The 23,812-nt window shown below is 34.5% G+C and overlaps 1 long non-coding RNA gene and 1 other non-coding gene across 2 annotated transcripts in view; both read left to right on the top strand.

The window, feature by feature from the left end:
• Nucleotides 1-23,812, top strand: part of LOC117202209 (uncharacterized) — a 263,569-nt gene that overhangs the window by 155,866 nt on the left and 83,891 nt on the right. The window lies entirely within an intron of this gene.
• LOC117202240 (U5 spliceosomal RNA) lies at nucleotides 5,954-6,074 on the top strand. The gene has a single exon (XR_004484458.1). It is a non-coding gene; the product is annotated as a U5 spliceosomal RNA (small nuclear RNA).

The following is a 23,812-nucleotide window of genomic DNA, read 5'->3' as shown; positions in this document are numbered from 1 at the left end:
GTACCTACTGTATGCTGGGTACTCTATCAAGAAAAATATTCATAATAGTAAGGATACTCTGGTGTCAACAAGGCCTGTCTAGGACATGTTGGAACTCAACTCATGAGAGAGTCTGATTAATTTCTCTGAGGTAAGAGTTGTTCTGGGAGGCAGGATCCAATTCTGATTGTTTAATAAGGACTAAATTTATCCAGAGACAAAGGTGAAATGGGAAACATTCTGTACAAGAAATGACAGCTGCTGCTTGAAGGGAGAAGACAGAGGAATTGTGTATAATCTCCTGTGGGCTTTCAAATAAACCACTGGGCTAAAAGTATGCTTGGAATAGATCAGATGGAGAAAAGCATCCTGGATCTTGGAAACCACTGAACAATCGTGGGCTGGAGGACCGTGGACTGGTAGGCTTGATTGCAGCATCAATACACTGAAATATTTATGTTATTTAGTAGGAGACTGTTATTCTTTCACTTTTTATAAGAGAAATACAATTGACCTTTGGGAAGTCTGATAGGAAAACAAGTATAAAGTGATGGCTGGCCTTATCAAGTTTAAATATTTGAAAAGGTATAATTCATGTAAATGTTTAGCCTGTTTTTAATTGTGCAAGGGCAAAACCTGCCTAGGTTGGTATTTACTTTTCTAATTAGAAAAGCTTGAGTGATGTGAACAATTAAGATAATACAATACCTTTACAAGATAATTAATCTTTTCTTTGGGATTCATCTTACCACATCCCAAGCTGATGTGATTTACCTCCCAGTTAAGGATATGTTAGAATGTAATTGGAGCCATTTGCTCTATCAGAGAAGAAAAGATCATGGAATTTGCATCTCATATATCTAGAAATTAAAACGGAAGGACTGACCACTTGACACCACAGAAGTTCCTGAAGTGAAGCCTGCTGAGCTCAATTCGTTGCGGTGGCTAAATGAATCCTCTATTCAATTTGAATGCATGATGAAACTCCTATTAGAACATTGCAGTGTAATAATCGACAACATAATGAAACTGCCAAAGACAAAATGCAAATACCTCTCTACTGACCCTTCAGAACTATACTCTGTACTTAGAAAGAAGCAAATACCATTGCCAGACATGTAGCATTCCCCTTTATTCTACCTCCCCTCTACCCATCAGGGAATGCTGAGACATTCTTTTGGATACCCATTCCTTTAGAATCAAACACTTGAAATTCAGCAGCAATGGTAGGTTGCAGACTTTGGAATGGTATATAGATTCAACTAGCAAGAGTATTTGAAAATTACTACTACTATCTCCTAACACTCTCACTTTATAACAGAAATGTATTTTTAGTATTAAAAATTTGGAGGGATATTATCTTAGGGTAACAATTTCATAGAGTAATTTAGCTTCGTCAAACAAAACTGATGCTTTTAGTTTTGGGGGTTTGCTTCTGATCTGTGAAAACTTGATTAGGCATCAGCACTGATCTTTGGAAATTACTAATCTACATACACTGGCTTTTTAAAATAATTAACCTCTCAATCCATTATAATTTGGCCTCTAATCCTTTTAGGATATATGACTAGTAATGTCTTCAGTTGCTGACTCAGTGGTCTCTCGTCTCCTTAATCTAACTGGAGCTCTCATCAGCGTTTGTTATAGGTTGTCACTTCTTCCATCTTGAAAAACCTCTCTTTTTAATTTCAAGTACCCCACACACAAGAGTAGGTTTCCTCTCTGGTGTCATTTTTTCTAATTCCCCTCTTTAGCGTCCTCTTCCTTTATTGTTGAAAGGCTTTTGTTTTTTCGGGGTTTTGTCTTAGTTCCCCCTTCCTTTCTTACTGTGCACTCTCATCCTGGATAATCTTTCATATTCCTATGGCTTTAATGAATCACAAATCTTGACACCTAGGCCACACCTCGCTTCTGAGTATCATATCTGTATCTCCAACCATTAGATATGTCTACTTGAATGCCACAAAAGCACTTCAGACTTATCAAGTCCCCAAATGAACTCATCATTTCTCCCTATCCTTTTGAGATCCCCGACTCTATAAGTAGAATTACTGTCTCCCATTGTCCAAGTCACAAACCTAGATATCGTTTGACTCAGTTACCAAGGCCCATTATTTCTGCCTCTTAAGTCAGGCCACCATTACCTTGAGCTTTGATTCCTTCTACAGCTAGCTAAATAGTGTTCCCCACCACCAACTTCATCCAACCATTCTCTGCACTGTAACCAGAACACGTTTTTAAAGCACACGTGATTATTCCACTTACTGCCGATGCTCCAATGGCTCCCCCATTATCCTCTGGATAAGGTCCAGACTCCTTGACCGGGCTTATAAAACCCTGTGCCACTCATGAGCTGTTCTTGCTTACAGCTCCAGCTGACTGATTGTTCTACAATCTCTTTTATCCCTCCTTCTACCTGCATTCAACATTAGAGAATGTTCAACTTGTTTCATATACATATGTGATTCTAATCAATGCAATGGTTTTTATTTCTCTTTACTGAAATACTTGTAGAGACCAAGGATATGTATTTTACAAAATTATAATGATGCAATGAAATATAGCAGTCAGGAGCATGGGCTTTAAAATCACAAACCTGGGTTTTAATCCTGACTTTTCTAAATTATTCCATGTTATCAATCATATTAGTCAACTACTTCAAGCCTTAATTTCCTCATATGTAAAATGGGGATAATATTACTACCTGTGTTTCTAGAGTTGCTATTTGGATAACATGAGGTAATGCTAGTTAAATGTTTAATAAAATTGGTCCCATAGTGTTGTTGTAGTTTTTGTTTTTGTGTGTAAAGCATTTAAACTACTTATTCTAATATTCTCCATAATTTTTATTTAACCTCATCTCTCCTCACATATTAAGGTAAACCTTTTCTACTATTACCTATCCTGGACAATCTCAGGCCCCAAATAGACAATATTAGTTCCTTCCTGTTTGGGCTATTTTCCCATCTGGAACTCATTCTTCTCTTCCTCCAACTTGCTGATTGAAATTCCACTTTTCTCATTTAGGTTAGTTTAGGTTCCTCCTTCTCCATGAAGCCTTCTCAGATGTCTGTTATTCACCTGGATCTTTCCTTTCTCAGAGCTCCTCTGATAATTGATGCTATAGTACACACATTGTCTTAGTTCTTCAATCACTTCACATGCATAAAAAAATCAACCTCCTTCACCTCTCTCAGCAGCATCTTGTGTCTGGATGAATACATATTTGAACTGAATTTCTGAGTGGCCTCTACAATGCATCATCCTTTTCCTATCCCCCACCCCCTTTGACAGGTACTTTCAACTACTATTTCTAGATCCTTATATTAAATGTTACCTGTTAATGATGATACTGAAATTTCTTCTTTTTTTTAAGCACATACACAAAAAAGAAATGGCACTTTTAAGTTTGCTTGTTTTCTTTTACTTACAATTGAAACTCTAGCTTCTGCAGTTTACCCCAAAACAAAAATTTCACACTGATTTCTGAATCTTACCCTCTTTGGATGTCTTGAAGGTTTATGATTACTTTGCATTTTCAAAATTTTTAACCTGTCTGGAACAGTTTTACAGGTGTCATTCTTTCTCAGGAAAGGTAGATTTTTATTACCTTATAAGGATGACAAATGCAAGTCCGCAGCATAATATAATTTTATTAAACACATTAAATGCTCAGCATCTCTCCTCTGCACCATTTGCTATGGTGGACAGATACCCTTACCAAGGAAGGGAGGGCTGTTGAGGTGATGGAATGTGAATTTTTTTCCTGTACTATTTTCTCTTAAAATTCTAGCTTTAGATAGCAGATCACATCTCCACAGAGGAATGCAGGCCTCCCTTTACATTCTCTCTTTCTGTACAAGTCAGACACTATAAATTTCTTATTTCTTTCTCTAAACTTCCTCATCCTCTTATTCACCATTAAAAGTTTCTTTCCAGAAAACTGTCTTTTAGGTAGCATTTTGCTTTGCATCAAAACCAGAGATCTAATCATGGTGGGTCTTGAAAAACATGCAAATATTCACTTGAATATAGACATTTCTCTTTTGCCTTTTGCCAGGACTGTTTATGGTTGGTTTCAAAAAAGATTTGGAACTTCTCAGTCTATGGACTAAAAAGCATTTTTCATTTTCCAGCTCCTTCCTTTATGTGGAAAGAATTGATATCTTTGAAAATAAAAAATGAGATGTGCCATTTTGGTGTAGGTTTTATATTATAAAGTTCTAGATTTTGCACTGTGTCCAAAATGACAAGGAGTTGTTTTAAAAGTCAGCTTCCATGAAGTACCTTGGAGAAGAGAGTGTGTGTGTGTGTGTGTGTGTGTGTGTGTGTGTGTGTCTGCTTCTTGTGGAAGCAGAGAACAGGTAGGGCTTTACTTTCTACCCAACAATAAACAAAGCAATGTTAAGTCTGTTAAATTTTACTCTTTTACTGACTCCCTCTTTGAGATGGCCAAAAAGAAGAATTCTGTAGCAAATGGTTTAAAAAGCCCAAAATAGTAAGAATAATTTCAGTTGATCAAAACAGCATGGGACATGTTATATGTGACCGAGCATGCTTTTGATACCAGTTCCTTAAAAGGAATTTGCATTTTGAAATTTTCAGACTGAACTACTTAAAATGTGAACTGAGTCTGTTATTCCTATGGGCATCTCCTCTGTCGTTGGTTTTAGTGATTACTCTGTCACTTCTTCTTTAATTTCTATACTTTAATGAGGACATGCAAGTGTGCCTATGGAATTTTCCTATTAATGTCAGAGTGATTTAAGAACTGACCATAGTGTAAGAGAAAAAAACCTCTCTTCCAGGTTCAGCCTTCTATTTAATTCTGTAGCTAGTGACAGAGCTGAGAGCCACTTGATAGGGAGATTCAGCTTCTGCTCCAGGCGTTTCCTCTGGGACCTTTGGGATAGAACTAAGCACAGCTATCTGTAAATCAGCTTGTCCATTTCTGGGCCACCCAGCGTAATTGGAAGCACTGACTCTAGGCCATTTCACCCTTGGGTAGGAATGATGAAGTCAGGGTTTCTAATAATTGCATCTGCTTACTGTCTCCAGTTTGAAGATAGAGAATGAAGCAAAAATGAATGAGCATGTCCATCCCATGTGGGGTTATTTGGGGCCAGTTGTCATGGAGGAAGGAATCTTTGGTTTGGCTTGAGATTCCTCTTTAATTTCTTTTTTTAAAAAATAGGTGAAACGTTTAATTTTCAGAGTAGGAAATCATACTTAGCATCTTTGTTATAGGATTCCCCTGTACAAACAGTGCAACAGACAGAAACCGTATAGGTGATGGTCTTCAGGCCATCAACATGCTCTTACACTTGTCACGAGAAGGGTTAGCCAATCTTATATTGATAAATACCAGGAAGAAGATCTCAGATGAATGATAGAATTCAATACAGATGGCTACAATGTTCAAGTATATGTGTTCCATTTGTGCTAAAATAATCTTTAATATTCCAAGTGAAAACAACAAAACAACAATAAAGTTGGGCTTGGGTTCAAACCATTTTAATGTAAGTCTGATCCTTGTATGCAGTAATGATAATAGTATCCTATTGGGAAAGAGTGAATTGTATTTAAACAATAATTGCAGGCAAGTGACATGTAAATCAATATGTGAAAAGGCATCAAGCTGCATAGATTATTCATTTTCTGCTATGTTCTTCTCTGGGTTCATGCTCTGAAAATATGATTTATAGTGTGGTTTTAATGAGTAACGTTCTTTTGGATATGACTGTTTCATAGAAGTTAAAAAGGTTTAATTCTAGTAGTACCGAACACTTTAAAAATGTGACTATGAAATTACCACAAAACTGAATTTGTTTTAGAGAAATGATGAAGATGCACATGTAAGAAGTTTATAAATATTATGTTACCTTGGAAACAGTTACTAATTTGTTGTACAAAGTGATGCGTTTTTTATATGGAAAAAAGTGACAATTTTATTTTTAAAGATGACTTTAAATCCATAGTCATGCTTCTCTTCATAACTGAATGAATCTTTTGCCTTTTACTAAAGATTCATGTGGGGAGGGAAAAGCATGATTGTTGCTTCAATTTTTTGAGGGCTTGTGGGAATAAACAAGGCTGGAAAAATAAAAGATGACTTTAAAATATACAAAAAGGACAGGTGCTGAGACACAGAAGGAACTTGGTCTAGATGCTGTAACGCTGCACCAGCGGACAGAAAATAATAGAGGAACAGTTGTTTGTTCTGCACGTCAGTGGAAATCAGTATGGAATTTGATGCAATCTGAACCCATAAACCAATTTATAAAATTCTTGGTGTAATGAATTCTCTTGCCCAATCAGGCATAAAGGCTGAGCTTTATACTAATTTTGACATGGTGGTAGAATATAATATCTGTACTTGATAGTACAGATGAAGGAACTGAACTGTGCTTTAACACCAGAGATTAGCAGAAATCTTGTGAAGTTCTCAGCCATTAAATGTGTGTACTTGAATAATTCCTACCACAATCTTAATGTCAAGAAGACCCTAGCTGACATCTGGGTTAAGTTGAGTTTAATTAAAATATGTTAATAATTTACCCTATTAAGAATTACAGACAGAAATATGTTTTTCTTTGAAACATAAGAATGAAATTTTACCTATTTAAGGTATACAAATGAACACTCTAAATAAAGCTTAGTCTACATATAGTCTATATATATATGAGTACAAGAAGATGATTAATATGGAGTTACCATCATTTCAGTTACTAACACCTGGTCTACTTGATAACTCTGGTAATTACATGTAAAAATACTAAGTCTGATCAGTGGCCTCAAGGAAAAAAACAGACTACAGCTAAAATCCACTTAAATTTCTTTATAATTCTGTAAAGCAGTAAACTGATTTTATAATATCATGCCTTTAGGGAATCTTTATTACATTAACTATGACATAATATCTTTTTCCTTAAACCAATTTTTAATGTTTCTAGATGTGTACAGTTAAAATTTCATATATTAACACTAACAGGAAGAAGAGAAAGCTATAATTATAATTATTGAAATATAAATGAATAATGAAAGATTTTAATTACAGAATAATAAAAAAAATGAGTGTCCTTTTAAATCAGGCATAAAATAGAGATGTCTTCAAATTAACTACTGGGTATCCTAGAAAATGCAATAAGATAAGAAAAAATATATATATAAGAAGTAAGAAATTGAAAAAGGAGAGACAAAGCAGTTGTTATTTGTGGATTATATGATAATCCACATATTGACTCTAAAAGAATTTGCAGATAAAATATTAGCATTAGAGAGTTCAAGGTTACAAGATCTGAGATATGAATACAAAAATCACCAACATTCCTATATATCAGCAATAACCAATTAGAAAATAAGAGATCCTACTGGTAAAAATGTAAAATGTATGAAGAAATATATCTAACAAAATAGGTACAAGAACCTTATGTAGCAAATTATAAAGCACTTGCAGAACACAGAAGTAAAGCTCCTTAAATCAATAACTAAATTCAAAGTGATTTCAGTCAAAATCACAACTGGGTTTTTCACAACACATAACAAACCAATTGCAAAGTTCATATGAAATAACAAGATGGAGTAGATGCAGGTCTCCCTATTTGTTCCATTAAATACAGCTAAAACCTTGCAAATTACATATTTAAACACACACACGCGCGCGCACACACACACACACACAAGAAAACTCTGAAAGAGAGAGAAGGTAGGCAAGCTAGGAACATTGGGACCTGATTAGCCATACTGTAGCATGTTCCTAGAGTTTTCTTTTTGCCTCATATATCTTGGACTGAGTGAAGAAACTTTCAACCTAGAAATGCCAGTGGGTAAAGACAAATTTTAAAAAGAGCCCCACAAAAAGTTTACTCTCTCTTGCCAAAGGATTAGGAAAGGGGCACCCTAGTAAAGCAGAAAACTTTTAGACAATATTTGCCCTATTGCAGCAAAACACCCCAGAGAAAACTGTTGCCCTATTCCTACTCCCATAAGTCATCAGAAAAGTAAAAACTAAAGAGACTGGCAAGACTGGCATGTTTGTGGAACAACCAGATAGAACTTTCATCTGTTGCTGATGACAGTCTCATTTAATTTAACCACTTCAGATAGCAATTTGGGAATATTTAGTAAAGCTGAAGATTGGCATACACTTTCACATAGCAATTTTACTTTTAAGTGTATCCCTAGTTAATAACTAATACATATACATAAGAAGACAAGTACAAGAATTTTTATTCTAGAACTATTGGTGTGATGGTTAGTTTTCATGTGTCAATTTGACTAGACCATGGGGTGACCAGATATTTGGCTAAACATTATTTCAGAGTGTGTCTATGAGGGTGTTTTTGGATGAGATTAGCATTTGAATCAGTAGACTGAGTAAAGCGGATAACTTCCCACAATGTGGGAGGACATCATCCAATCGGTTGAGTGCTTGAATAGAACAAAAAGGTGACAAAAGGGAGAATTCAGGCTCTTTCTCTGCCTGACCACTTGAACTAGGACATTGGTCTTCTCCTGCCCTCATAATGGGACTTATACTCTATGTGTGTGTATACTATACATCTATATCTATGTATCTATCTATGAACCTATGTATCTGTCTCCTATTGATTGTTTCTCTGGAGGACCCTAACAAAACTGGCTTTTTTTTTTTTTTTAAGGTGGCTATAACTATATCAATAGCCTATCAACAAGAAATAAATTTATAAAATATATTAAATAATCCTTTGTATAAATACCAGTTACAATAAACTAGAACTGCACAGATACATGTCTCATAAAAATATTAATTGAAAAAAAGAAGATGAATGTATGTACAGGACAATATTATTTATGGAACGGTTTATGTTGTACAGTATGACACCACACTTTTAAGATGTCTATGTTTTACATGAACTGATACAAAATTAACCGTAGATGACATATGAAAAAGTTAAAAATATATTTTAATCCCTGTGGCAACTACTTAAAATGAAAATAAGCATAAGTAATAGCCAATGTAGAAATTGAAATGGAAATTAACATGATGTTACTGAAACACAACTCTGTTTTTTTCAGTGTGGATTGGGAGTCCTTCCCCACTCTTCCAAATTCTCCCCAAAATCTGGAGTTTAAGGTGCTGATGTGTGTGTATTAAACTAGAAAGCCTGGGGAAAAAATGGAATTTAAAAAATTAAAGTTTTAAAAAACAGGCAAGGAGAAACCAAAGAACAAAACAACAGCAGCAACAACAAAGGAAAGGAGACAGTAGAAAACAAAGTGGTAGAAGCAAACCAAGCTTATCAATAAGCACTTTAAAGGTTAATGGACTAACTAATTAAAAGGCAGAGAGTGTCAAAATGATTTTAAAAAACAGGATCTAACTACACCCTGTCACAATGTGCTCTATTTAATTATCTTACAATCATCATTTCATAGAGTGATTGTGAATTATCTCCAACTCCCAAATACTACAAAGGCTATAATATAAATCAGTGCAATTGTACCGTAAATCTAAAAGTAACATCCACCTTCATGCTTTCTTTTATTTTTTATTTTTCTTTTTGTTTTCACTCATCTCAAGATGTTGTCCCCAGCGTAGAGCATCTCCAACTATATTCTGCTCTTTTATTCCAATTGCCAGAAGAGAGCTCTGAGTAGCCCACCTCCTGGCCAGCATATCTTTTTTTTTTTTTTCTAATTTTTTTATTGTGGTAAAATACACATAATATAAAATTTACCATTTTAGTGTTAAATAGATTCATAATGTTGTGCTGCCACCATGACCATCATCACCAGAAGTCTTTTCATTTTGTAAAACTGAAACTCTATACCCATTAAATAATAACTGTCCATTCCCATTTACCCCCAGCCCCTGGACACCACCATTCTACTTTTAGTTTCAACGAGTGACTAGGTACATCATGTAAGTGGAATCATACAGTATTTGTCTTTTTGTGACTGGCTTACTTCACTTAGCATAATATCCTCAGGGTTCATCCATGTTGTGCATATGTCAGAATTCCCTTCCTTTTTAAGGTGGAATAATATTCCCTTGTATGTCTAGTCATCCCTCAGTATCCTTGGAGGATTGGTTTCAGGAGTCTCTGCAAATACTAAAATCCATGGATGTTCAAGTTCCTTATATAAAATGGCATAGTACAATGAATATAGTTGGCCCTCTGTATCTGCGGATTTTGCACCCCTGGATTCAATCAACAGTGGATTGAAATTTCAATTTTGATTGGTTGAATCTGCAGAGGCAAAGCCTGCAGATACAGAGGACCAAATGCATACACCACATTTTGTTTATCCAGTCATCTGTCAATGCTACTATGAACATGAGTGTACAAATAACTCTTCCAGGCATTCTTTCAATTCTACACCTGGAATTAGAACTGCTGGACGTATGATAATTCTACTTTTAATTATTTGAAGAACCACCATACTGCCTTTCACAGTAGCTTTACCATTTTACATCCCTACCAATAGTGTACTGGATTCCATTTTCTCCACATCCTTACCAACACTTGTGATTTTCTCTGTGTCAGTTTATTTGTTAGACAGTATTCATCCTAATGTATTTGAACAAGTATCTCATTGTAGTTTTGATTTTCATTTTGGTAATGAACAATGATGTTAAACATCTTTTCACATATGTGTTGACCATTTGTATGTCTTCTTTGAGAAATATCTATTCAAGTACTTTGCCCATTTTTTGAATAACATTCTTTGCTTTTTTGTTGTTATTAGGAGATCTCTATATATTCTAGACATTAATTCCTTATCAGATAAATGATTTGCCAGTATTTTATCCCATTCTGTGTGTTACCTTTTTACTTGGTTGATAACCTTTTTACTTGGTCTTTTGATATACAAAACTTTTGATATACAAAACTTTTTAGTTTTCAGCGCAATTTGTCTATTTTTTCTTTTGTTGCCTGTGCCTTTGGTATCATATTCAAGGAATCATTACCAAATCCAATATTGTGAAATGTTTGCCCTATGTTTTCTTGAAGAGTTCGATAGTTTTAAGTTTTACATTTAGATCTTTGATCCATTTTAAATTAATTTTATATATGGTGTTAGGTAAAGGTCCAACTTCATTTTTTTGCATGTGGATGTTCAGTTTTCCTAGCAACATTTGTTGAAAATACTGTCCTTTCTTCACTGAAAGGTCTTGGCACTTTTGTCAAAAATCATTTGATCATGTATGTGAAAGTTTATTTTTCTGGGCTCTCTGTTATATTCCTTTGGTCTATATGTCTGCCTTTATGCCAGTACTGATTACTGTAGCTTTGTAGTGAGTTTTGAAATCAGGAAATGTGACTCCTCCAGCTTTATTCCAAGATTGTTTTGGCTATTCAGGGTGCTTGAGTTTCCATATGAATTTTAGAATGGGTTTTTCTATTTCTGCAAAACAAGTCATTGGGATTTTGTTAGGGATTGCATTCAATCTGTATATCACTTCAGGTAGTATTGACATCTTAACAATACTGTCTTCTAACCCATGAACATGGGATGTGTTCCATTTATTTATATCTTTAATTTCTTGATTTATATACCACTAATCTTTTTAAAGATCCTCCTTGTATGTGACAAGTCACTTTTCTGTTGCTGCTTTGAAGAGTCCGTCTTTGTCTGTCTTTCAAAAATTTGATTATAACATGTCTTGATGCAGGTGTCTTTTAGTTTTTAGTTCAAATCCTTAATTGGAGTCTGCTGAACTCCTTGGAAGTTTATATTCATGCCTTTCATCAAATTTTGGATACTTCAGCCATTATTTCTTTAAATATTCTCTCTGCCCCTTCCTCTCTCTCTTCTTATATAACTCCCACAATGCATATATTGATCCAGTTGATGGTTTCCCACAGGTCTGTTAGGCTCTGCTAACATTTCTTTAATATTTTTTCTTTCTGTTCCTCAGTCACGATGATTTCCATTGTCCTATCTTCAAGTTCACTCTTTCTTTTTTTCTGCCTGGTCTAATCTGTCTTTTAATCCCTCTAGTGAGGTTTTCATTTCAATTATTGTATTTTCCAGCTCCAGAATTTCTTTTTATGTTTTCTATCTCTTTATCAATCATTCCATTTTGTTCACACATTGCTCTTTGACCTCCTCCACATCTTCCTTTCATTTTTTTGAGCATCCTCAAAGCAGTTGCCTTAAAGTCTCTGTTCAGTAGGTCTGCCATTGGTCTTTTTCAGGGACAGTTTCTGTTGATTTTTTTCCTTTGAATGTGCCATACTTTCCTTTTTCTTTGTATGCCTCATGATTCTTTTATTGAATATTGGACAGTTAAATCTAATGGCTTTAATCCTGGAGATCACATTATCCTACTTCCCTATGGTTTGCTGTGCTTTACTTTGGGGGGGGGGTTGTTTGTGTGTTTATTGTTTTGTTTTGTTTTTGATTGATGTACACTGCCTCTGTGACACAGATAAGTCTGAGGTATAAATTTTAGATCTTCTTAGGTCTTTTCTGAGCCTATGCATTTCCCTGGGCAGGTGTGGTGACTTTCAAAATTTTTCAATATGTGCAGTTGCTTTAAAGTGTCCTTTTCAGCCATTAAGACTCAGATAAAATCTCACCACATCATAGAGATTTTCTGATTATCATAACTAAAGTAAATTTCCTGTATTCTCTGTTAGACTGTTGCTTGTTTCCTTTATAGCTCTTATAACATTTTATAACTGTTTTGTTTGTTGAATTATATTTATTTATTTATTCATGTTTGGCCTTCTGCACAAGAATGTCAGATACATCAGGGATTAGGGATCACATCTATCCAGTTTATTATTTTCATCCCCAACAACTTGTCCAGTTTCATGCATATAGAAAACTTTAAATGAATCTTTACTTAATGAGTTAGTGAGTAAAGGTGGACTAAGAAATGCAATCAACTCATTATCTAAAGAACAATTAAAGAGTAGTAGGTAAAAGAGACTCAGATGCTTTTTGTTGTTGTTGTTCAGATAAACTTACATATTTATGTTTGTCAGGATTTGTTAGGTTATGCTACAATGACAACCAATATCCATGGCTTAAATCTCAGTGGCTTAAAGTCCAAAGTTTATTCCTCTCTCATGCAAATTTATTTTGAATCTGGGAAACTTTCCATACACTTGTCCTCTATAAACACGTGTAGCATTAAACATTCACATCTACACATGCTCCCATGATTGCAATGGCAGAGGAAAAGAAAGGCAGAGAGAACTGGCAAATTAATGCTTCTAGCTGAAAGTTATAATGCAAGTTATGTTCACATTTTATTGGTCAAAGCATGTGATAATGGCCATACTTAACTTCAGCAGAGTGAGGCAGTACAGTCCTACCATGTGTCTAGAAGGAGCCAGGAGCCAGGTAGCAGTAGGACAGTAGTAATGTCTGCCACAATGAACAAATTGAATAACGTGCTTTGCAGAGCTCATCCTTCCATTTTATTCTTGGAGAAAATGCTAGTATGAGCCCCGAGAGATGTGTGGGGAAAATAGACTTTTCATCTAACCTCATATTTTCTGTGGTCACTAGAGAGAATCATTGAGGTACTGCCAAAATAATGCTAACTTAAATTCTGCAATACATAACAATTAAGTGAAATAGAGTGGTGACAGGTAAAGTAATATAAGGAATAATATCACAAGTAAGAGCTGTGTGAAATTAAACATACAGATGGCACCTCATATAGATTGGAGTTTTCATGGAAAAAGTGATCTCTACTTTCTACTTAATTTTGCTGTGAACCTAAAACAGCTGTAAAAAATACGATCTACTAAATAAAAAAAAATTGCAAATGAAAAAAGCTAACAAGAAAAATAATGAGAGGACTTACAGAAAAACCCACATGCAGGTAAGGAAAACTGCATGAACAATAGTTTATGTAGAACAGGCTTAAAAAAGGCAAGAGAGTACAATATTTAGTTTGGTACAGATGTCAGATTACACAGCAAGGGGTAGGTTACATGGTTGTGGAACTGACAGACTACAAGAACAATTGGGATTGCATTTTATAACCAGTGAGAAGTCATTGAAGGGAAGATGGGGTAAACATTATGCAAAACTAACTTAGAAAAGTTGAGTAATTTTCTCCAACTCATTTACCTAGAAAGTGGAAGAGTTGAGATTTGAATTAGTGGGCTCAAATGCAAACATCTGTGCCCTTACTACTACTTTATACTGTGTCTCAGATTGAAGGAGAAGTAAAATTAGAAGAATATTCTAGGAGTGCTGTGATAAAGGATCTGAAGGCTAGCCATAGGAATATAAAGAAAAAGATATCTCAAAGCAGTGTGCAACTTGATATTATGTTAAATCATTTCTAAGAAAACAAAAGTTAACTCTGTAGTAGATAAAAATTTAAAGCAATTCCCTGAAATTAGTCTGCCATTAACTGTAGGTAATGAATAACTTTAAACAACACTAATTCAATTCTGGATATACCTACAGGCATTAAGAACTATTTAAAATATCTTTGCCTCAAAACATTCTATATAGAATCAATTAAAAACTATCAAGTACAATTTATTCTAGCACGTGGAGCAGGTTTCCGTGGAAGTAGCCCCTAGGAAACAATTTTGTTTCTAGAGACCAAAAATGTCTTATTACTCAAATAACCAGGTCTTTCTTTTGACTTTACTTTTTTTTGAGTTCTGTTTTGAATGTATGTATGTGTTTGTATATAAACATAAATGTATCTATCTATCTAGACAGATGGATAGATAGATGGATTATAAGGATGGATATAGATATACAGTATATATGTGTATGGATTTTGCCCTATGTGAACATTACAATTAAAGTATCTAGACAGATTTTATTAGAAGAACAAAATGAGCCTAGTATAAATACAGTTGTTGTTGCTTTAAAAAATATCATAACTCTAAAATTGCACTCTGAATGCTGCTTCCTAAAATAATGTGATGAGAGTTTGGAGGCCTGGGTGTGCTGCTAACATTTAATTGTGTAACAGGGTAAGCCAGTTTGGTGGCTTTAGATAACATATAGGAAAACCAGTTGCTGGCAACTGTGAGGATAAAGTACTGTTGAACTGGGTAGTCTTTAAGAACTCTTGATAATCTAAGCTTTTATAACGTTTATGACTCTAGATACCAAATAAAAATAATTGTTTAAAAATATGGTGATCTTAACATGTGCCAGGCATGATTCTAAGCATTTTATATTAACTGACTTATGTATGTTATGTATATAGTGATAGTCCCATTAGCTTAGTTATGTTGCCATAACAAAGTAACATAGCCGCGGTGGCTTTCACAAAAGAAATTTATTTTCTTATAGTTCTGGAGACAAGAAGTCTGAGATCAGGGTGCCAGTATGGTCAGGTTCTGGTGTGAGCTTTCTTCCTGGTCTGTAGATGGCTGCTGTCATACTGTGTGCTCACATGACGTTTGCTCAGTGTGTGCACTCTCGGAGAGAGAAAGCAAGCTCTCTGGTGTCCCTTTTTATAAGGTCACTAACAGTATCGTGAAGACGCGCCCTAATTACCTCTCAAAGGCTCTGTCTCCAAATACTATCGCATTGGGGGTTAGAGCTTCAACATATGAATTTTGGAGAAACAATTCAGTTCATAGCACCTATGAACTAGATACTATTGTTATACACATTTAAAAATTAGGAAACTGACCCACGCAGAGCTTAATAACTTGATCATAGGTCATACACATTTAAATGATAAAATTGAGCATCATCAGTGCTCTTTAAAAAAATGTTGTGGTACATCTCTGAACCTTTCTAGTTTCCAAAAGATGTTCCTGACAGGGATATACTGGCAGCTTTTCACTCATATACTTTTTCTTACATCATTAGGAAAAAGTAAATAATGATAAACATTACAAGTTTACAAATCTGAACTGACATAAGAACATTTCAAATTGAATTGGCACAATCCATGATTTGAGGCTTATGAAGTTTTTAAAAAACATGAATTTGAGTTTTTAGAAGACATAGAAATTTCTAAAAGAAGTAAATATTAAGGACTATAAATAGCAATAGCACCTTTTGCTAAAATTCTGTGGCTTGTTTACAGTAAGCTGGACTATACAAAGAACCTCAGATTTCGCAACTGGAGAGGTTTTGCTTGAGAATGGCTGAATTATCAGAAGTCTAACAAGAAGAGCTGGGTTGAAAGCTGAGGAAGCATGACGAGGAAGTTTTCTTAGTATGATTAAAGATGTTCTATAGTTTGCTATTTTGCTGAAGTTTCAATGGAACTGAAGATGTATAGTGGTGAAAAAATTTCTCTATGGATCACCCTTCAGGATAGTTCTTTCATTAGGAAAGACTATTAAAAATTAAAATCTGAAGGATTTTCAGGCTTTATTTGATGTAAGAAAGAGGAGAGCAAGCATCTGAGAATGTTTAACTAAACTAATTATATCAATAAAACAGCCATATTATCCAGTTTAAGGAAAATGTTACATGATATGAAGTACCAAGGATGCCTTCCTATTTGGGCTTTAAAAAAATGTATCTATGTATAGGAAAAATAATTTTTTTGTGACAAAAGAGCATCTGCTAATAACTTTGAGTGAATACATTTCTCTATTAATAATAACCTACTGGGAAGTGGCAATTTCAAGCTGGCTAACTGATTTTATTCATCTCTGGAAAGTCTTTGTCTTCAATCTCTGTTCATGCTCCCTGATCCTCCAATAGAACAATAATAAACAAACAATTTCAATGTCACCTAGTCAGCGCCGAAATGATAACCAGCATTAGGAATATTTGTTTACTATGGTCTCAGAAATATTCTTCTGAAAACATTCTTTTGCCTATGGTAGTGGACAGAAAATAGAAACTAAAATGTCTATTTTAAAAGTTTTTAAAATAAATTATACTCTTAAACAAAATGTCCAAGCAGGGTAGTTTTTTTCTGAGTATAATAACTTTATAATTCAAAAAATACACTTTCACTTTATGATAGAAGCATGGTATTTTAAAAGGTCACCTAACACACCAAAATTTTCTTACTGGTCAGTGACATGATAGATTTCCGGACTGCCTGTTTAGAATTCTGTTACACTTGTTTGTTGTAGGAGAAAATCATAGGTTATAGGGCCTAGTTGTTTTGTGATATAAATGGGGTAGGTAAGTTTAGATTTCAGCCTCAATTCTTTGGAAGACTTATGGAGATACCTGGTTTGGCTATAAGCTGATTCTTTGTTTCCAGTTAAACATGTAAGTCAAATTTGATGAGAAATTGAGGACCTTTATGACTAGGGAATCAATTCACTCAGATTCTACTAAAAAAGAGCTTCTCTCAGCTAGATTATATGTTCATGATAATTCCTTTTGGAAATTCAGTTTGCTAAAATAGAAGCTGTTTTTAAAGGTATAGCTGATAACCTACATAGAGAACGCAAAATGGCTGTTTCCTTTAAGCATTAAAGATTAAGGGATTAAATTCAAGGCTTTTAGTGCTATTATATATACTAAGGACAGAGGGCATTCTCTTAATCATGTATTTGAAGAAAAAAGTCAAGTTTTAATAAGATATTTCAGAGGGAGGCTGACGGACATTGTATATTTTTGCATTGACTTTTCTCCTTCAGAAGAAATTGGCTTATCTGGAGAATATTAATCATGGGTACCAAGAAGAAAATACATTAAACATGAAATATTTGTTCTGGAGAGCTCTTACTAAAAAATATGCATGCCTGCATACATGTAATATATACATGTCTATATACTTATTCATATAAATATACATGTATATATATAGTCATAAACTTAATTTGGAACTTCATGTAGAGTTTATTGTTTAGTCTTCTCTAAAGCAATAAAGAATATAAAACCTGCAATTATAGTTCCAAAATAGTTCAAAGGAAGAGAGCATATTTAGGAGGGACTTATTCAACTGAATCATTCTTTTTGCAAATAATAATTGATACCTTTCCTAACTATCACTAAAATGGATTAGCTCCTTCTACTGCACCTGATAATTATCTCCTGGAAAAATGTAAGAAAGCACTTATTCCCACCAGCACAATTTTCTTTGTACAAATAATTTAATCAAAATATAGTTAGGAAAATAAAAAGTTCAAAATATCAAAGTTCTCCCCTAAATATTGATTATTGGGACCATAGGCTGCATAAAATATGCTGGAACCTAAGCTTGTAACATTAATCCCTTTTCATGATTTCCAGAAGGTGGAAGTTGTTTTCAGGGCCAATGAACAGTTTAGAGGATGTGTGTTTGCAGATTCTGGGTCTGCTGATTTAGTGATGCCCTCCTAGGGATCTCAGTGAGTTGTGGAGCCCTGGGGAGCTGTCTCAACCTTGGATGTACCATTAAACCAGATGTCCATGCACAAAAAGTACTTGGAGTAAGTACTTATTACTTAGTAATGCAAATGCAATTCTAGTAATAAGCTTCACTAAAACCATTCTTGGAATACATTTTAAGTAACAAACGTATTTACAAACACACCATTCTCCTTTGAAAAAAAGCTTCAGGGAGGGATTCAAAAGAAGAGGATGGGAGTTCATGATCCAGACAGCAAACAGGGCAAAAAGAGAATACCATATTTAAACAGATTTGTTTAAGCGCTAAGCACTCTTAGCGCTTAAACAGATGACTAAGCACTCTTATTTTTCTTCAAAATAGTTTGGCACTTAAATAAAAACAAATATTTAATTTGTTAAAAAACCTTAGACATCTTGCAAGTAGAATGTAGGGCTTATAAAGAATCACAATATATTTTATGGAGGCAAAGCAGTATTTTTAAGGACCAGATTTTTTTTAAAACGAATTGTATGTACATCAAGAAAAATACAAAAATATTCACAAAAGCCTGTTCATGTTGGTTACTTGGAGGTAGAGGAAGAGGATTCAAAAAGGAAAAAAATATAGGGAAAGAAAAAAAAGCACAATATCAGAAAATACACATGGTGAAATGTTAACTGTGAAGATAAGAGTATAGATTATGTAATTCTATTTATAAAATTACTGCAAATATGGTATTAGACAAAATATTTACATTAGAATGGTTAGAAAGAAAACTGACAAAAATATTTGATCAGGTGATTTTATTGTAGATGATTTTTTGCCTTGAATGTCTGTGTTTTTCTTGTTTTTGTAATAAAATTAGAGTTAGTATGATCAAGAGAAAGAGAAGATAAGCCACAGTCTGGGACAATATATTGGCAAAAGATTTCTTAGGGCAGGGAAACTACTCTGTATGATACTATAATGGTGGATACATGTCATTATATACTTGTCCAAACCTGCAGAACGCACGACATCAAAAGTGAACCATAATGTGGACTATGGACTTTTGGTGATTATGAGGCGATAATGTAGGTTCATCAATTGTAGCAAAAGTACCACTTCTGGTGGGGGATGCTGATAATGGGAGAGGCTCTGCATGTGTGTGGATGGAGGTATATAGGAAGCCTCTTTACCACCCTCTCACTTTCGCTGTAAACCTAAAACTATTCTGAAAAGTAAGTTTTAAAAAAAATTAACATGACACTGACATGCTTGGAATCACTTTGGTAAATGAATTATAACTACTTCCCTTTGTTATCTGGCAAGTTGTAACAGCAGTCATCCCACAGAGAAACATACATATAAAACTGCCTCCTAACTGTTCTCCTGCTTCCATCCTTGTCACTCTGCAGTCTAGTTCCCTTACAGCAGGCAGAGTGATCCTTTCACAGTGTATGTCACAACATGTCACTCCCCTGTTCAAAACATGCTAATGGCTTCCCACCTTGGAGTAAAATCCAGAGTCTTCCATAACCTCTAGGCAACCTGCCGCCTGCCTCCACCCACAGTCTCTCTCAATTTCATCTACCCCTTACTCACTCTCCTGTCACCACTCTGTGCTCTTGGCTACTCCTCCTACACATAACAAGGCCTCTTGCCTCAGGTCTTTGCATTTACTGTCCCTTGTGTCTGGGTCACTCTCCTTGCCAGCTAGCCCCATGGTTTCATTGCTCATTTCATTCAGGTCTCTGCTGATGTCATGTCCTAATGGACACCTTTCCTGAATACTCTTCTTCTCCAATTATTCTTTATCCCCTCACTCTGTTTTACTGTCCTTATATTTCTTCACAGTACTTACCACCAAGTGAAATAATTACATCACTATTTTTATCTTTTTTCTCCCCCTACTAGAATCTAAGTTTGCTGGGGGCAGGGGCTTTGGTGCTTTTGTTGCCTGATGCATTACCAGACACCAGCACAGTACCTGGCCCTTAGCCACACAGAAGTATATTTCCCCCCTGCCACATCTTCCCCAGACTTAGATGTATACTTTGCAAACAGACCACACAGGCTTCCCATTCAGCTCTTGTTCATCTTTGAATCAGCCTTTTCCACTGGACTCATACCATTTAAGGAAAGGGTTTTCTCTCCCCCCATTTCTCTCCTAGATTCCAACCTTTCTTCTTTCCTTCCTTCTTTCCCTCCTTTCTCCTTTCCCTCCTTTTTCCCTCCCTTCTCCCTCCCTACCTCCCTCCTTCCCTTCCTTCTTTCCTTCCTTTCTTTTATTCTTTTTTTAAACTATAAAACATACCAATTTGCTCTTACTTTGTTACTCTCTCCCATGTCATTCACGCTAAAATGATACTACTTATCATTTCTGGCAATACAAATATGTATTTTTAAATCTGTAGATAATAAAATCCCACTGTTCTCAGTGGGGTGGCAACTTACCAGGAATCACTGTTTCATGCCATTACATATTCACAGACTTAAGCGAAATATCTGCTGGCAACTTATTATTGGGTGTTTCTACCTACCAATAGTTTATTTAAGGTTATTTGTAACAGGTTGACACTGGAGGGTCTTCTTGCTGCCTTTGGCCTCTTCCTAAGCCCACACCCCAATAAACAATGAATAAATTTATAGAGTCACTTATATGCTAACTAGAGTTTTAACAGGGATGGATAATCACATTTAAAATCTGTGTATGTATATTCTTTTACTTCTATAGAGTACGTGTAGGGACACAATCTGGTTAGTTGAGAAAGCTAAATAATGCATTTGGACAAATATTTAATATTAAAAAAATTTTATTAGGGAAGATAAGTTGTAACTTTATAAATGACCCTGAGTAGCACACTGCTGATTCCCCTCTCTCAATGCTGTACAGCCTGTGCATGGCCTAGGACTAGAGGGGCAGGTGGAGAGATGGTAGACAAAGATTTTGCTTTGTTTATGTTTTTCATGCAAACACTGCTTTCTTCAGGACTTTTTTAGTTTAGACCTGAAATTTCTGTTGATGATGGTAGACAAGGATTTTGCTTTGTCTGCATTTTTCATGTGAATACTGCTTCCTTCAGGACTTTTTAAAGTTTATACCTAAAATTTCTACTAAGAAAATTACTTCATTTAAATTATTTTTACTTTTGAATAATTTTATTTTCATTACAGTTAATAGATGTACTAGATAATAAACAGATTGTTTGAAGCTAAGTATTATGAGTTCCATTTCTGCTAGAATGGTGACTTCATACCCCAACTAACATATAAGAATGTTGGATAATATGTAAAAATCATACAGTAGACCTGGTAAGAAAATAAGAAATATACTGATGCTAAAAATGAAGCAAAAGCAGAAACTAGGAGATCTGTATGTGACTTTGGCACATTAGAGATGTTTTGTGAAGTGAATGAAAAGTTCATTTTTGAATGAAACAAGCATTCTGATGTTTGAAGGGTGAGAGCAGATGATATAGTGAGAGATTACATCATTCTCTTAATATTAAAGTTAAATTCATACACAGTTTCTTTTCTCCTACATTTGTCTGACCTTACCCAGGCCAAATTCTCATTTTAAAAATCCTGTCTTTTATGTATACTTTAGGAAGACCAATTCAGAAAATGTATCTGAAAAAATACAGTTTTCTTCTCCCAAAGATAAATGTAATCTTCTAATCTTTTCTCCCTGGCATGTAACTCTTACTTGCATATATTGTTCTAAAATTCTTATCTTCTACTGAACCAACATGAAAAGCAGTCATGTCTTACTTCTTTCTGTGCTTCTCTGTACATTCGTGGTATAGTAACTTCTTCAAAAGCAAAAACCTCTCCCCTCAGCAGAGTGCCACATTTCACAAGAAAAGTGGGCTTTCTGGAAAGAAAAACAATTGCCTGATTAGCCAAGAGTAGAGGCATGTCAAGTTCAATGGTAAAATCTTACTGGATACCAGATTATAAAACTAGAACATCTGCATCTAGTCATGGTAGGCTTCCTTTGCCTGCTTTCTGCAAATACCATTCTGCTCAGTGAGTTCTGCAAGTTAAGGTATATATTTTCATAAACTCAGGTGCTATTTATGCTTTGCCTCTTTTAACTGACAATGAGCTATCTGGAAGTTAGAGGTTTGCAGTCTGTTTCTGAATTGCCAAAAGCTATAGTCCCAGAAAGAAGCTAAATATAGTGGTAGAGATGATAGTGGTAGAGATGATAACTTATCATACTGACTGAACATGTAGTATTCAAATCATTTCTCAATTATAATATATTTAAATGCAGTCCTATATCAACCTAAATGATGACAAATCATGGAGCTGTAATTTACATTCACTAATTTAGAACCATACATTTAAGCAAATTCATTTACAGTAACAGTTCTACTTAAAGTAATCTACCACAAAAGGATGATCAAATAATAATGTGCATAGGTTACTCCATAGAGACATGAAGAATTGGTTCATTACTTATACAAAGAGAATTTACAGAGATGGAAAAAATGATTACTACTCAACAGAATTGTTGTATTTCATTAGTTTAAGGTAGTATTAAACATAATTTCATAAGTAGTGATTTGCCAGATGCTTTCAACAGAATAGTTGATTCATTGCTTATTTTGAGCGCTGATTTTTATGTCATTTTAGAAGAGGAGTATAACTTTGAAATAGGGCATGTTGAAGAAACTCTAAAACATGTTTCATAACTATATAATTATTTTAATTAATTAAACTTTATTTTCATCTTTTCCTGCTCACTTAAAAAATGTCAGGTTACTGTGAGGGTGATGTATAACCAAAATGCAACTCAAAAAATGAAAATATGAAATAAAAAATTGTTTGCCAGTTTGGGTTTTTATGTTTCCCAATTCCATTATTCCATTTACTCTTTCTTTCTAAAGAAGTAACATTTGTTATAGAAAATAGTTTGTCAGTTTATTGATATCAGTATTTAAAATTTTAAGAGCTCTACTTTTTTACTAAAACGATTTAAATAACTTGTGTAAGAATGCATGATCTTTTATATATTTCTAACATGATACAACATTTAAGATTTGAATAATATTAGATGAATAGTCTAAACTTTCATGCAATGAGTATGTTTTCTACATTCTTACATTTTGTATGTACTTTATTATGAAAAGTCAGATGTTTAATGTTAATTCTTACTATGAAAATAAAATAGGGGAAATGGGAGATTTATACAGAATTTGGTCACTAGTCTTTGTGGAATGGATAACTGATCAAGGAGACTGTCTGTAATTGAGCACTTTGTCTTTATAACTTTTAGGATGTATAAGAGGCACCTAGGGTGCTTGCTAAAAATGCTGAAATCTCTACATCTCAGCTTACTTTCCAAAATGAAAAATTCCTAATCAAAATAGGAGAAGCAATCCATCAATAAAACTAGAATGAAGTTTGGCATAGGGAGATCTGAAAATGTGAAAAAGAATTAAAAATTTTTGTACATGTTAACACGTGGAGGAATATTAAAAGGGGATGGGGTGGGAACTATCCTGAACTCTATTCAATGGTAAAGGATTCTCTGATCCTGGAACTAAAAATGGGAGGTGCTACTGTGTCCCAGGAAGAAGAGAGAAATTCTGAAATGGTATGTTGGGGGGTCCCCAAGACAAC

The sequence above is a fragment of the Orcinus orca genome, chromosome 3 (assembly GCF_937001465.1).
Source record: "Orcinus orca chromosome 3, mOrcOrc1.1, whole genome shotgun sequence".
Lineage (NCBI taxonomy): Eukaryota > Metazoa > Chordata > Mammalia > Artiodactyla > Delphinidae > Orcinus > Orcinus orca.
Note: the sequence above shows the minus strand (reverse complement) of the source record. Positions and strands in the feature narration are given on the sequence as shown.